The sequence below is a fragment of the Balaenoptera ricei genome, chromosome 8 (assembly GCF_028023285.1).
Source record: "Balaenoptera ricei isolate mBalRic1 chromosome 8, mBalRic1.hap2, whole genome shotgun sequence".
NCBI classification, from domain to species: Eukaryota; Metazoa; Chordata; class Mammalia; order Artiodactyla; family Balaenopteridae; genus Balaenoptera; species Balaenoptera ricei.
Genome location: NC_082646.1, coordinates 100,878,528 through 100,888,123, shown reverse-complemented (window position 1 = coordinate 100,888,123; position 9,596 = coordinate 100,878,528). Strand labels below are relative to the sequence as shown.

Below are 9,596 nucleotides of genomic sequence, written 5' to 3'. Positions count from 1 at the left end.
TTTTATTTATTTTTGGCTACGTTGGGTCTTTGTTGCTGAGCACAGGCTTGCTCTAGTTGGGTGAGCGGGGGCTACTCTTCATTGCATTGCGTGGGCTTCTCATTGCTGTGGCTTCTCATGTGGGATCTTAGTTCCCTGACCAGGGATCCAACCCCCGTCCCCTGCGTGGGAAGGTGGATTCTTAACCACTGGACCACCAGGCAAGCCCTCCTATAATATTTTTTTTAATGCTGGTTTTTCAAACTAGGATCCAATCAGCAACTACACATTGCGTTTGGTTGTTTTCACTTTTAAGTTTCCTTTTAATGTCTATATCTACAATCTCATTTACATCAAAATCTGTATAGATAGATCTCCATTGTCAATACCCTGGAGGTCCAGTGGTTAGGACTCCACGCTTTCACTACCGAGGGCACGGGTTCAACCCCTGGTCAGGGAACTAAGATCCCACAAGCCTCAAGGCACGGTCGGAAAAAAAAAAAAAAAAAAAACACTCCCAAAAGTCATGTACCCAGTATAGCTAAACTCAGCCAAAAGAAACCCAGGCTATTAGTGGGTAGCAAACCCTGTAACCTGGTCCCCTCCCATCCACTAGTAAGAGGTGACTGACTACAGGTGAAATTGCTGGCCTTGGAAAAAACCAAACTATAACCTATAGGTGAATCAGCTCCATCTGAGAAGGACTATTGACTCTCTCCCCCCTTGCCTTTCTTGGATAGTTCAAAGAGGCAGGTGGATGTAATGGAAGAACGTAGGGAGCAAGACTTCAACTCTGGGGGCTTCCCTGGTGGTGCAATGGTTGGGAATCCTCCTGCCAATGCAGGGGACACGGGTTCGGGCCCTGGTCCGGGAGGATCCCACGTGCTGTGGAGCAGCTGGGCCCGTGAGCCACAACTACTGAGCCTGCACCCTGGAGCCCGCGGGCCACAACTGCTGAAGCCCGTGCGCCTGGAACCCGTGCTCCGCAACAGGGGAGGGCACTGCAATGAGAGGCCCACGCACTGCAGCCAAGAGTGGCCCCCGCTTCCCGCAGCTGGAGAGAGCCCGTGCGCAGCAACAAAGACCCAATGCATCCGGAAAAAAAAAAAAAGACTTCAACTCTGGCTCCCTGACTCTGGAGCGACGTGGCCTTGAGCAAGTCATTTCATCTCTTTGAGCCTCAGTTTCTTTACCTGTAAAATGAAGATAGTAACCACCTGGGGAGTTGCTGTGAGGGTGAAATGAATTAATTTATAAGCATGCCCGCCACAGTGCTTGAATTTCCCACAAAGCCTGGAGCAGATATTGGTGCCTGATCACCAAACTCAGTTCCTCTTCCTCCCGGTGACATAGCTAGAGGACATTTCCCAGCCTCCCTTGCAGTTAGATGCGGCCATAGGATCAAGATCTAACAGTGTAATGTGAGAAAAAGTGTGCTGTGCAAGCCTCCTCCAGGCTCAGCCCACGAAACCTTCTATGTTACAGGCCCAGGGAAGCCCTTGAAATGATCTGTTGAAACGCAAAATCTATGTGTCTGGATCCCTGAATGACCACATGGAGTGAAGCCCTTGCTGCCAATGAGGAACACCTGATTTGGACTTTACACGAGCAAGAAATAAACCTTTAGAGTGTTAACCGATGTGGTTTTAGGGTTTATCTTTTACAGCAGCTAGCATTGCTTTAACCAACACAAAGCTTGATGCTAAAGATGAAGCCATTACTTAGAAGGAAAACCTACATAGGTTTGATTTGAAACACGGTGGCTTTCGGAAAACCAAGTAAGGAACCACACGACTGTTAGGGAGGACATTTAAATTTTAATATTGTATTCCATTAAACTTATGACACTTTTTTTCATATTTTTACATCTCTGAAATAAGGCTGTATGTTGTAATCAACAGTAGCTCAAATTGCAAGCAGCCAGGAGATAGTCGTGATATAGTTGCAGTTGGCTGCACGTGCACAGACTTGGTCACAGTTCTGCATCTTGTCATCCTTTCTCTTGAGTTTTGTGCATTGTTAACACCACAGGTGTTGGTTTAATCGCCACTAACAATGTCTTCAAACAGATTCCATGCGGATTTGGCACTGAAATGAAAAGTTATTGTGTATTAAAAAGGCAAGGAAACAGAGCAGCTTGATACATGATAAAAATCTATGTCTAAATAAGACTTAAAAGAGCTCTTTCAATATGCATGAAATGGAAATTCTACGTGATAGGAAAGCTTTGTGTCATGATTTTGTATTTCTTAGAAATGCATCAGTAATGGTGTGGGTTGTAATTGACAGGTGCCTTCGATTTGGTGAAATTGTCAATGCATCAAAACATCAGTGATTTCAACCAAGGAAGGCATCCAGTGTAAATAATGGTGATAATAATATAACAATTTACACTTGCCAAGAGCCACACATATGCCAGGAAGCTCTGTGCTTTACTCACATTATCTCATTTAATCATCCTAACAACCCTGTGAGGTGGTTACAATTATACATGATTGCAAATCATCCTAAGTGTTATATGGGAAAGGAACGTGGTGCTCGGAGAAGGAACATAATTCAGATTGGGTGGAGGTGGGGAGGGGAATCTCCCTGAGGAAGCAAAGAGACCTGAAAGAAAATACTAGGCAACATTTATTGAGCATTTACCATGTACCAGGTATGATTCAAAGTTTATTGTGTTGGGACTTCCCTGGTGGTTCAATGGCTAAAACTCCATGCTCCCAATGCAGGGGGCCCAGGTTTGACCCCTGGTCAGGGAACTAGATCCCACATGCCGCAGCTAAAGAGCCTGCACGTGACAATGAAGATCCCGCATGCCACAACTAAGACCCAGCACAGCCTAAATAAATAAATCTTTTTAAAAAAAATCAATGGCCTACCTAGAGGGGTGGGATAGGGAAGGTGGGAGGGAGGGAGATGCAAGAGGGAAGAGATATGGGAACATATGTATATGTATAACTGATTCATGTTGTTATAAAGCAGAAACTAACACACCATTGTAAAGCAATTATACTTCAATAAAGATGTTTAAAAAAAAATCAATGGCCTTTAAAAGAAAACAAAGTTTATTGTGTTAAGTCACTCAATTCTCACAAAAAGCCTAAGAACATTATTATCAGCTCCATTTTACAAATGAGGAAATCAAGACAGGGATAGAGAAGTGAAATGATTTGCTCATAGTAACTCAGCTAAGGAGTGATAAACCTGGGATCTGAACCAGGGCACTGTGGCTCCAGAGCCCATGTATCTTACTTACCACTTTCCTATCCTCTAGTGATTGAAACAACTGAGTCTCCATTTTACCAAGAACGGCAGCAGTAAGTGACCCGGTTACAAGCAAAAGCTCTAGAGCCAGGCTCCCTGAGTTCAAAGCCAGGCTCTACAACTGACCAGCAAGGTATTTGACCTTCCTAAGCCTCAGTTTCTTCATTTGTTGTGAGGTTTAAATGAGTTGAGACATATAGAGCTTAGATCAGAACCAGGATATAGTCAGCCCTCAAAAAATATTACATAGGGACCTCCTTGGTGGCGCAGTGGTTAAGAATCCGCCTGCCAATACAGGGGACACGGGTTCGAGCCCTGGTCCAGGAAGATCCCACATGCCACGGAGCAACTAAACCCGTGCGCCACAGCTACTGAGCCTGCGCTCCAGAGCCCGCGAGCCACAACTACTGAGCCTGTGTGCCACAACTACTGAAGCCTGTGTGCCTAGAGCCCGTGCTCCGCAACAAGAGAAGCCACCGCAGTGAAAAGCCCGCGCACCGCAACAAAAGGTAGCCCCTGCTCGCCGCAACTAGAGAAAGCCCGCGTGCAGCAACAAAGACCCAACGCAGCCCCAAAAATTAATTAATTAATTAATTAAAATATATATATATTACATAATATTGTCTTTGTACAACACTCACAGTAACTCAGAGAAAACTGAGACTCAGGGAGGTTTAGCAATTTGTCGAAACCCACCCATTTCAAGAAAGGAGTCAGGATTTCAAAGCTAAGTTGCTTCACTCAGAAGCCTTTGCTTTATGCATTACCCCATGGAGGTGCCTAGTAAAGATGAGTCAGTGGTTTAGATCTTCACCCTGAAGGTTTCCAGGAAAGGAGATTCTCACTCCCAATGTGACATCTTATTTTAACATCCCAAATCCCACTCAATAGTAAGGCTCTCTCATTGCCAATCTGGATTTCATCATCAGTTTTATTTTAAGGTCATTTCCTCTCTGAGAAGGAGAGAAGATGGAGACTCACCAGTTTCTTTCTTTTGTATCTTTCATATACTGTACGTTACATTTCCTCACCAACATAGAGAAAGCAGGGAACGTTTTAGACTCTGGCACGAAGTAGACGCTCAACAGAGAAATGTGTTGCATGGAGAACAGATCGGTGGTGCCAGAGGTGGGGGGGGGAGTCGGGGGGTGGGCAAAATGGGTAAAGGGGATCAAAAGGTACAAACTTCCAGTTTTAAAATAAATAAGTCATAAAATGTAATGTGCAGCATGTTGGCTACAGTTAATAATACTGTTGTAGGGACTTCTCTGGTGGTCCAGTGGTTAGGATGCTGTGCTTCCACTGCCGGGGGGGGGGGGGCATGGGTTCAATCCCTGGTCAGGGAACTAAGATCCCACATCACGGCACGGCCAAAATATAAATAAATAATAATACTATTGTATATTTGAAAGTTGCTAAGAGAGTAGATCTTAAAAGGTCTCATCACAAGGAAAAACAGATTTGTAACTATGTGTGATGATAGATTATTGTGGTGATCACTTCACAATATATACAATTATCAAATTATTATGTTGTACACCTGACACTAATGTTATATGTCAATTATATCTCAATTAACAATAATAATAATAAATAAAGGCAAAAGGAATGTTTTATGAATGAACAAATGAGTGAGAGAACAGCTGCACAATCTCGAAGTTCCCTCCCAGATCACATGGACCCTGTGCACCCCACCCCTGCCCACCCAGCCCGCTTTTCTCTGACTCCCATTTCTTAACTGTAGTGTTTCTCAAACAAGGGTGTTGCAAGGGCATTCTGAGCACAAAGTGGAGTTGAAGTGGCCTTAGTATGTGGTGACACCCTGGGTTTCCTCATTCCTCATTCCCTTGGGCCAGGTTTTACCAAGAGGGTAGAGATGGAGATATCTCTGTGTGTGTGTCTGTGTGTCTGTGTGTGTGTGTCTGTGTGTCTGTGTGTGTGTGTCTGTGTGTGCTGGGGAGGGGGTGCTGAGGTTGAGGGCAGGTGGATGACATGTGACTCACACACATCCTAACAGTCCGTCAAGGTCACAGGTGTTACAGGCAGAGGAAGGTTGCGAGTCCTGCGGAACATTTATCATCAAGATGGGAGACCTGGACCTTTGGTTACAAATAATAGAAACCCATCTCAACACGCATAAGGAAAAAAGAAAGACATGCATTGTTCACATAACTTGGAATTCCAGGGGTAGTTCTGCTTTCAGGTATAAATAAAGACATTCATATAAGACTTCAACTTTTCTCTCTTTCTCTCTCTCCCTGCTCTGATGCTTTTCTCTCTGTGTTTGATGGTACAATCTCCTCAGAAAGCAGGCTTTCTCCAAATGATGGCTGCTGACAACCCTCAGTTGATATCCTCCCAGCTTGCAGAGAGCTCTAGCCATCATGACTGTGTTTATCTTGGGGGCAGTGGGAAGGGTTTGTCATGGGGAAGAGGCTGTTTTCTTTTGTCAAAAAATTGCAAGCTTTCTCAGAAGCCCCAGAGCAGACTTCCCCTCAGGTCTTATCGGCAACAACTAGATCACGTGGATACCCTAGCTGCAAGGGAGTCTAGAAAAGTGAGAAATAGGGATGTGATTGGCTTAGACGTATCATGATCCATGGCCTGGGGCTGGCCATGTGGTCAGCCTGAACAAAATTGTGGTTTCTTAAGCCAGGAAGGAAGAAGACTAGATTGGGTAGGTAACTAATGGTGTCTACCACAAGGAAGTGTTGTGAGGCAAACTGGCTAGATCACAGAAGAAGCACAGGGAAGGGAAGCTTTGCAAAAGTAGTGGAAATGCCAGCTAGACAAAAACAACTTACGTGCACATTAGAATTGGGGAGGAAGGAGGTGAAGGCCAGGAAAAGATGTGAATCAGGGAAGGTGGGCATGGCCAGAGTGGAGAGGACCAGCCAGCTGTGGACAGCACATTCCTGGGAACATACAGTTCTTATCTAAGGATATTCTACAGCAGAGGTTCAACAAATACAGAGGATGGCTGGTGAGCGAGGAGCCAGTGAGGGATCTCACCATGCAGACAGTATGAGTTCTTCCCACTGTGCTTGTTCAGTCTGCACTATTCATGCTCCAAGGTGACCCTAAACCAAAGCAACAAAGGTGTGATACCTCTGGGGCACCAAGGAGAAACATGCTGGAACATCTTCAGTGGTTCCCTGCCACTATGAACTCAAGTCCAAACTTCATAGTCTGGTCCCACTTGTCCTTTCCAGCTTCATCCGTCACTATCTTCCTCCCTCCTCCATTCTTTTGCTCCAGCTCCTCATAGCTCTCTAAATCCAGGCTGTACTTTTTTTTTTTCTCTTTTTTTTTTTTTTTGGCCACGTCGTGGAGCATGCAGGATCTTAGTTCCCTGACCAGGGATTGAACCCCGTGCCCCCTGCCAAGGAAGCGCGGAGTCTTTTTTTTTTTTTTTAATTTATCTTTGGCTGTGTTGGTCTTCATTGCTCTGCATGGGCTTTCTCTAGTTGCAGTGAGCGGGGGCTTCATTGCGGTAAGCTGGCTTCTCATTGTGGTGGTTTCTCGTTGCGGAGCACGGGCTCTAGGCGCGCGGACTTCAGTAGTTGTGGCTGATGGGCTCAGTAGTTGTGGCTCATGGGCTCTAGAGCTCAGGCTCAGTAGTTGTGGCGTACGGGCTTAGTTGCTCCGCAGCATGTGGGATCCTCCCGGACCAGGGATCGAACCCTCATCCCCTGCATTGGCAGGCGGATTCTTAACCACTGTGCCACCAGGGAAGCCCAGAAGCACAGAGTCTTAACCACTGGACTGCCAGGGAAGCCCAGGCCTGTACATTCCTGACTCCAGGATTTTATCCCCACTGTCCCTCCTGCCCTTTCCTATGTGTGACCTCTCTGAGCCTCTGTTGTCTTTTCTGTACAATGGGAAGCACTTCCCTAACTAGGTGTTGTGAGAACTATGAAAATGAGATATACCATAGTTAGCACTTCGAAACTGCCAGGCACATAGTTAGTGCTCAGTCCGTGCTAGCTACTGTTATTCGTCAATCCCTGTTTTGAAATCTTAACAAACTTGACATACGTGCTGTAGTACTTGCGCATTCCTTCCTTGCTGTCTTCCTGAATGACTATGTCAAGAGGGTGAGCCCCAGGGCAATGTGTGTGGCAGCCCTTTGCACCTTGTCCTCTGTAGTGGCATGGCAAGCACACAGCTGTTCTTGAAGAGTTCACCTGAGATGAAAAACAGCCAGCCTGACGAGGGACAGAATGTGTCCATCCAGGACACGTTGGAGGATACAGAGCTCGGTTGGGCACAAAGTCAGCCTCCAGGAGTGTTCCCTCTTGCTGGCTGTGGGGTCACACCAGGAAATGGAGCCCACCCACAGTTCCACAACAGCGCTGTTAGGAAAGTCAGACGAACTTGTCCACCAACCATGTGTGGCTCAGGTCTGCTGCCAGGCAACTCCCCCTGAAGACAGGAACCCACCAGTGTGAGGAGGTGAGGCCTGAGTGCCACTCAACTCCTTTCATGGCCCATCGGCAGTGACTCAGCAGGAAGCCAGCCAAGGTCTGAGTCACTCCCTCCCCTCCCACCACACCCAGGGTTTTCCTCCAGGGCTTGGAAGGCTGCTTATAGCTGGAGGTGTAAATCTTCAGTACCTGGGTCTGATCTCTTTAACACAGCTTAGTATTTAAAAGCACAAGGTCTGGAGTTAGGCAGCTTCGGTTAGAAGCCTGGTTCCACCTCTTATCTAACCCACAGCAAGTTTCTTAGATTCTCTGGCCATAGTTTGCCCATCTTTAAATGGGAACAATAACGTTACCTCCCTCATAGAAGTGAAATGGCTTAGAACAGTGCATGGTATGTTGATAGGGCTCCTCTAAAACCCCAGGCCTGGTCCCGCCTCAGGACTTTTGCACTTGCTGCTTTCTCTGCCTATGTTTTTGCCCCCGATGGCAGCTCCCTCACTTAATTCAGGTCTTTACTAAAGATTCATTTTCTCAGTGAAGCCCACGATGGCCACCTTATCTAAGCCCTCCTCCTCCAAAACTTCTTACCTTCTTTTCCACTTTGTCTCCATAGTACTTACCACCGTCTAATACACCATGCATTTCAATCATGTATCTTCTCTACTGTCTGTCTCCCTCCACCCACACTGGAATTCAAGTTCCATTTTTGTCTGTTTTCTTCACTGCTGTATTCCCGAGACCTAGAAAAGTGCTGACACATAGCAGTTCTCAATAAACATGTGGAATGAAGGGAAATGAATGTCAACTTAGTCACCATTATTTATCACCAATTATTATTGGCATCAATAAAGATCACCAGTAAAGATCACCATTATTATCTCATTCCAGTGAGACTCAGAGAGAAGTTCAAAGCTTAAAACCACTACCAGATTCTGCACATCTGCCTTTGGTTCGTTTATACTTGAATTAATAGACTCTCAAAACTTGGAGACATCCACTGTTAGGGTGGAAAACTCTGTTAGCCACAGGGCTGGGCAGACAGCCGGTAATGTAAATACATAAATCCGATGGGGCCAATAAGGAGTGGTGAGAACCCAGGAAGTTGGGAATGCAATCCCCACCTCAAGGCATTTAAATTCAAACTAAAAAATAACCTCTATTAACCAAACACGTCTCTAAGCTGCATTTCCCTGATTCCAGACTCTAACTGTAAATGTATCTTACCACCCACTGGATCATCCTGATTTTAAACTATCCAAATATTGACACGACCCAGAGCCCCCATTCTCCCATCACCCTGAGATCAAGACTCCAGGTGGGCTTCACAGGTCTAGCAGTCAGTTACAATCTTAGCTATCCTATTTTGGGCTGCTTTGCTGCCCTTTTAACTCTCCCAAAGTTCAGCTGGGGGTAACTCACCAGTAAACTCCCAAAGCCTAGCAGAGCTTGGGTGAATTAATGAATGACTGAATGGCTCAAACCAATCCGTCACAAGGGTCCGCAGTACCTTCCTCATCTCCATTATTCAATCTTCAAAAACCTCCCAAGGGGGCACCTAATGTCCAGTTGGAATCTCACTCCAGGAAGATTATTTCTCCCCCATTCCTCAAGGGTGAAGGGTGGTTAAAAAGACAGATTCACATCATTAAAGAGAACTCAACGCACTCCGCTCCATCTGCCTCGAGATTGGGGTGACCCCACCCCCTCCCCAAGGACAGTGGGCGGGGACTTGCCTCATGTTTGTATAAAGGCCCATCCTGGTGAATTTCCCAAAGAGAGACAGCTCCAAAAGTACGCAGCCTTCACTCCTAGAAACGGAAATTGCCAGAGCCCTTCCTCCCACCCACCTCCCTCCACCCTGCACCCCCCTCCCCGCGGCATTTTCTCATTAAAATGGAAGAAGCAATTAAGCCCCCCACGCACATA

General features: G+C 46.1%; 1 long non-coding RNA gene across 2 annotated transcripts; it reads right to left on the bottom strand.

Annotated features, from left to right (window-relative positions):
* Positions 1–1,788: 1,788 nt before the first annotated feature.
* LOC132370813 (uncharacterized) lies at positions 1,789–9,362 on the bottom strand. 2 transcript variants are annotated; one of them, XR_009504704.1, is made up of 4 exons: positions 9,090–9,362; positions 8,291–8,421; positions 7,282–7,430; positions 1,789–2,067 (listed from the first exon to the last, which is right to left on the bottom strand). It is a non-coding gene; the product is annotated as an uncharacterized LOC132370813 (long non-coding RNA). The 2 variants fall into 2 exon arrangements; XR_009504705.1 differs by lacking the exon at positions 7,282–7,430.
* Positions 9,363–9,596: the final 234 nt, after the last annotated feature.